Raw genomic sequence first — 6841 nt, forward strand, 5'->3', positions numbered from 1 at the left:
CTTCTGTGGCCTTGGAAAATAGTCGTAATAGGAGCCTGATACGTTTATAATATGGAGACGCTTCGCGCGGCTCATGTGCTGAAGGACGCCACCTATTAGTCTTTTTAGCTCTGTGTGTTCCTCAAGGATCTCACTGGCCGGTGTGACGCAATTGTACACCAAGGAAGGTCTGGTGGTGAGTATTAATAGGCTAGAAACAGTTACTAATACCTATAGAGTAGTCTGGGAGGGTGTTTTGTGGGGACGGGTTCTTGGAGTTGATGCTATGAGGCTTCGAAGCAACGGGACGATAGGCAGAAATAGGTCCAGTAAAGAATAATACAAGATCCCTCGTCCACTCGTCTTCACCTCTTGGTTCCTTGCATTACGGGTACATAAAGAAGGCTTGTATTAGATCCCCCAAAACTTGTACCGGTAGTCGTGCAAGAATATATGTTTTTACCTGACGGCGACGCATCAGGCACAGTACCTGCCGTGTTGTTCTGTCAAGTCGTTTCAGAGGCGGCAGCGACGAGGCTATTCGAGTCAAACTTTGGCTATTTGTTATTTTAGGGAAGCCATCTCGCGCGAGGTAAATGCTTCCGTTATGTGTTCAGGGGCGTACCCAGAGCTGTAAATGGGATGTGGGTGGGTCTTTTTCCACTAAATGTGAACCTTTGTAGCCACTTGAAGAGTAGCGAGTGGCGAGCGAAGCGAGCCAAATCACCTGAGGGATTTGGGATTTTGAAAAATTGATATTTCTGGGTGCATTTTCCTGCTGTCTAAACTGGGCCTTTTGTCCTCGGTTTTCGTTTTGACTCAAAAAGTGGACCTTTTAGCAGATGGGGGTGTCGTCCAAACCCTGGGTACGGTCTGGTGTTGTATTTTGGCCATGATGCAGTGAAGTAACTTACAGCTTCTGGAAAAATAAAGAATTTTCAAAATATTGATGCTAAAATATTATGAACGCAGTGCAGCACATTGTATTTTGGCAGCGGTGGGTGGGAGTGGGGGGGTCAGGCCAGATTAGGTTAGGTTGGGTTAGATATGGTTAGGTTAGGTCAGGTTGAGTTAGATTAGTTTGGTTAGATTTGTTGGGTTTATCAATGGTTTACGATAAAAACTGAAGATAGACCTTTTGTTGTCACTGGCGGCGGAGTAGGCTACGATTATCTACGTATTCCCCCCGCGTTGAAATAATTCAAGAATATAGGGGAGAGCGGTGATGATTCGGACGGCGGGGTGGTGCGGACAACGCATTGATTGTAAAACGTAAGGGACTGATGGGACACCGTTGCCTTCAGAGCTGTTCTTTTCGATGTAAGTCCGATTTTATTTTTTGCATCTCATATTTTAGGGTGTATCGTAAGCTCTCACCTCATGAATATGACAAGTAGCGAAATGTCCATTATTATAGCGACGCAGCATGCACGGCGAAGGTATTGCCGTAAATCACGATCACCCAGCTCTCGTGTGGAAGGGGAGTGTGACCACCCATTTACTTTTTAAAGTCGTGATGATTCGGACAGTTTTGGTTGATTTATAATATGCTTGTGAGAAAAGGAGCCATAAATCCATAATTCTTGAGTTATTTCTTATAGTTTTCATATATATATATATATATATATATATATATATATATATATATATATATATATATATATATATATATATATATATATATATATTGAGAGGACACTTTTGTGCTCATACAAATGTATTGTAATAGTTATTTTCTTGTTTATTAGCCAATCAAACTTAAGTTATATTTGTTCTCGAGTTACACTGTGAAAACTATTTTTTTCCTCCCGTCAGAGTAGGCTAACAACTAAAAATCGCTCAATGCTCCACAACAAACCTCAAATGTGTTTATGGGTGAGCAGCAGAAAGGACAGACAATCGCACCCGTCAACAGTTGTTCTCTGCCTGGCCAAGATTATCATTTATATTACAGTACGCTAAGCAGTGGCAGGACGCCTCTCACTTGATAGTTTCCAATCCTCCTTACACACTCGCTTATCTGATGTGTTGTATGGTTTTCAAGACTGAACATAAGTATACTGCTCATGACACACCCCTCCAGCCCATATAATCTCAGTATGATATATCGACTTGGGGTCCGGCTTGCCAGCAGTTTTTGGCCCACCTAACCTTTTCCCCTATAAGTCCTCGTCATGCTATGAGAATGGATTGACCAACCAGGTGAGTAAACCCACAATAGGGGAAGGTGGAGCAAAATGGCACAGGTGGGTTATATGGACCACCCCGTTTTCTGTGTTTTTAGCTTCTGCCAGGTATTGATAATGATATGGACTTACTCCTCGGCTCATTAGTCAGCCGTAACATCGGAGCAAGTTTGGACGCCGTCGTTTGTTTGTGTGTGAAAAATCCCAGAATATTTTTTCACCAGCTGATGTATTGGTAAGAGTCTGATAAAATCGTGTTTGTAGGAATACTGTGACTCATAATTTCATGTGTTATTGCATGATTCTTTGGCGTTACTCTGTGAATGAGTCTGACTACTGAAACATTTTTCTGCACCACCATTGTTCCGCTGAGATTGTTGTTAACATTTTCATTGCCCTTGGGGCAAAACGGCCCACTTAGCAATAATTAATTTTTGCTGCTAACTAACTCACAACTTCACTGAACAAAGATAAGGACAAAGTATTATCTGTTTCTTTTATATGAATATTAATTTTATGTTCAGGAAGGTGGTCACTTTTCATTTGTGAGTTCATGCTGTTCATGCTACTGAGCAAAAGAACAATTATTTTTGTAATGCATAAAGAACTTTTATATATGTCCAGAAAGGTAATTTCACTTTCTCTTGAGTAGTTCCGTGAGAGTTCATTGGTGTTCATGCTATTGAGCCACAGATCCTTTATTTTGTAATGGAATAAGAACTTTTATGTTCAGGAAGGTAATATCACTTTTAATTTGTGAGTAGTTTATAAGAATTCATTGTTGTTCATGTTACTGAGCCTAAGAGCAATTATTTTCTAATGGAATAACTAGACTATTTTAGTTTTATGTTAAGTAATCTTTCTAGTGTAATTCTCTTATCAAAACGTATGTTTTGGCATGTTACCAAACATTTCCATATGAGGGCCATTTTGCCCTATATGTGAGGTCCGTTTTGCCCCACCCATTGTAAAAGTAATAAAAAAAGTAAATAATTAGAATATACAGATAATTTATATATATAATTATTAATATAATAAAAAAAGAAGTCAAATAAAAAAAATATATATATAAAGTATAAAAAGCAATAAATAAAAAAGTAAATGTATTAATGATCATGAATAAATTATCAATGTCAAATATAAATTATAATATTAAAATAATAAAATGTTTGATAATATATGTATCACTGTAATGACCAGAGAGAGAGAGAGAGAGAGAGAGAGAGAGAGAGAGAGAGAGAGAGAGACGCGGGTAATGACTCGTACGACTCTAGCCACTGTTCGGCCAATAAGGCAGGATTAAGAGAATCTTAACCCTGATAATGGTACTCCACGGCCAAGGGAGCGTGTGGTATTTAATCTGGTGGCTGGTGGAGGGGTGGTGGCTCATTACACGTACACGTACTATGCTTCATCCTTTATATATTAAGTCTTCATTTATGTTGATAAGTCACCATAATTATATTAAACAGATCTTAATGGTGCAAAGTGTTGTATGGTAGTTATCCTGCTTGTGATTTGTCTCGATGTTTTGTCCCGAACACACACACACACACACACAAACACACACACGTGCGCGCTCGCTCGTTCGCTCGCCTCACAACCAAGAGATCCCGGGTTCGATTCCCGGGCGGAGGGAGGCGGGTGGGCAGCCTCCTTTATCCGTGCCCCCTGTCCACCCACCCAGCAGTGAATGGGTGCCGGGCGTCAGTCGGGGGCTGTGTCCCGCCTCATGGGTATGTGTGGGCGTGAGGTTTCAGTTGTAGCCTACCCAGAGATCCGCCACTTGTGGGCTCCAAGCTTATTCGGCTGGCTGGCGGTCGTGTTCAGAGTAGGTGAGTTACACCTTTACCGATCATCGTCTCGCTTCAAATCATTCTCACTACTGTTGCTGCAGACAAGGTGATTTCTAAAGCTTTTTTTTTTTTTTTTTTTCAAATATTTGTGCACGCCTCCGCTATCATTAAAGTTTTGCCTGGAAACTATACTTTCTTACTCAGGATCGACTTTCAAGCGGCGGCCGGCGGCGCTTCGCCGCCTCCTGTTCATAGCCCTCTGTGTTCAGTGCTCCCGCCGGGGGCGTCAGCACCTGTGGCCACGGTTGCCTGCTGGTCGTATCTCGTTGACTAAACTCCTCCGCACCGCAGCTAGCAAAACACTCATGCGTCCAGCCTCCGCCTCTTAGAAATAATAGTATTCTAGAGTGGATACTATAACGACGGCTATTCTAATTGTTGCTGCTATTATTGTTATTAATTTTATTATTATTATTATTATTATTATTATTATTATTATTATTATTATTATTATTATTATTATTATTATTATTATTATTATTATTATTATTGTTATTATTATTATCATTATTATTATTATTATTATTATTATTATTATTATTATTATTATTATTATTATTATTATTATTTTGATGATGATCATCATCATCAATATCATCATCATCATAATTTCCACTACTACTACTACTACTACTACTACTACTACTACTACTACTACCGGAACTAATCTTAGGGAGAGGTTATATGAGAAATCCAAGCCGCTTATTGTTAGCTTGTTCGTCACTCTTATTATTACGCAGTAAAAGTCAGTTTGAACCCCGCTAGTCCAAAATATCCCAGCAGTCAGCACTGTTAAGCGAAGAAATTATAATCTGAAGAAAATACAGTTGTCTGGGCTCTGGAGCGTAGGATATTATAGCAATAGAATATGAGAAGTACTGATTACATGGTAAGTAAAGGTTAAATTGGGGCACACGCTATAGCTTCGCGTGGCCTTGGTGCTCATCTCCGTCACATTTGGCCCTTGAACCTGTGGTAATCCCAGAAAGACGATCATAAAGGCAAAATATCGTTAAGCAGAGCGATTTTAACATATAAAGATCGTTAAGTGAAATTTTGTTAAATGAATCCATTTTGACTTGCAAGTAAGCAGAGCGATTATAACATGTAAAGATGGTTAAATGAAGATGTTGTCAAATGAATCCGTTGTGACACGCAAAAAACATAAAAACATGAAGTGGCGACATTGATAATCTATATATTATTAAAAAAATAATATGTGAATCATTGATAACTTTGAAATGATTAAGTGAAAATATCGTTCATTGAATTCTTTATAACACAAAAAGATTGTTTAGTAAAAATCCTGTTCAGCGAATCCAGAGGTACTACGTATTTATGTAATCCAACTTTTTATTAACCATCCTTCTTTCCTCTTCTTATACTGATTTTCTTTATTATTTCTTATGAACATTGACTATCTTTTTCTGCTACTTTTCTTTGTTCCTGTTTGCTATTTTCTTTCTCCTTTCTCATTATGAACATTGACTATCTTTTTTTTGCTACTTTTCTTTCCTCTTGTTTGCTATTTTCTTTCTCCTTTCTCATTATGAACATTAACTATCTTTTTTTTGCTACTTTTCTTTGCTCCTGTTTGCTATTTTCTTTCTCCTTTCTCATTATGAACATTAGCTATCTTTTTTTTTGCTACTTTTCTTTCCTCTTGTTTGCTATTTTCTTTCTCCTTTCTCATTATGAACATTGACTATCTTTTTTTTGCTACTTTTCTTTGCTCTTGTTTGCTATTTTCTTTCTCCTTTCTCATTATGAACATTGACTATCTTTTTTTTGCTACTTTTCTTTGCTCTTGTTTGCTATTTTCTTTCTCCTTTCTCATGATGAACATTAACTAGCCTATCTTTTTCCTTATTACTCTTCTTTCCTTTTTTTTGTATCCTTTTATCTTTTACATATTCTTTTCTAACATTCTAAACTACTATTTTCCCCTCTTTTACCGTTTTCCTTTCTCCTTATATCTTCAATAACATTAGCGATCATATTCTTAGTTTATTATACTTTATCGTACATTATTTCATCTTGGTGTTTTCATTTTCTCCAGCGATCAGTTATTCTCTAAGTCTCTGCTGGAATTGGTTTACTTTTCTATTATTTTCGTCTTCATCATAAGGAAAGTGTGTGGCTAATGTCGGCTTTCTTTCTTTCTTTCTCTCATGATTATTTGAAGCCATATGTTGTTTGTTCCCTGTCCGTTTTAATGTATTTGATTACTTTTAATTCTTCCACAACTCACTCTCTCTCTCTCTCTCTCTCTCTCTCTCTCTCTCTCTCTCTCTCTCTCTCTCGTGAAAGTTTCCCCTTTACCTGTGTGTTGCGTAAAAATTGTATATCTGTTAACACGTTTTTCTCACTTTCTTTTGCGGTTATGTCACGTGTGTGTGTGTGTGTGTGTGTGTCTGTGTGTGTGTGTGTGTGTGTGTGTGTTTTAGGGTGACAGACAAGCAGACAGACATGCAAAATAAACACAAACAAAAGAGAGAGAGAGAGAGAGAGAGAGAGAGAGAGAGAGAGAGAGAGAGAGAGAGAGTGTGTTACAACGGCAGGTAGCCTACGCTTCCTACGTGACTTAATAGTCATATAGTAGTAGCAGTAGTAGTAGTGGTGGTAGTAGTAGTAGTAGTAGTAATAGTAGTAGTAGTAATAGCAGTAATAATAAGAGTAAATGTCATACCAATATTAGTTGTAGTATATATAGTAGTAGTAGTTGTAGTAGTAGTAGTAGTAGTTGTAGTAGTAGTAGTTGTAGTAATAGTAGTCAAAATAATAATGTAACAATAGTACGGCGGTTAGCACGCTCGCCTC

Source organism: Eriocheir sinensis, chromosome 60 (genome assembly GCF_024679095.1).
Source record: "Eriocheir sinensis breed Jianghai 21 chromosome 60, ASM2467909v1, whole genome shotgun sequence".
Lineage (NCBI taxonomy): Eukaryota > Metazoa > Arthropoda > Malacostraca > Decapoda > Varunidae > Eriocheir > Eriocheir sinensis.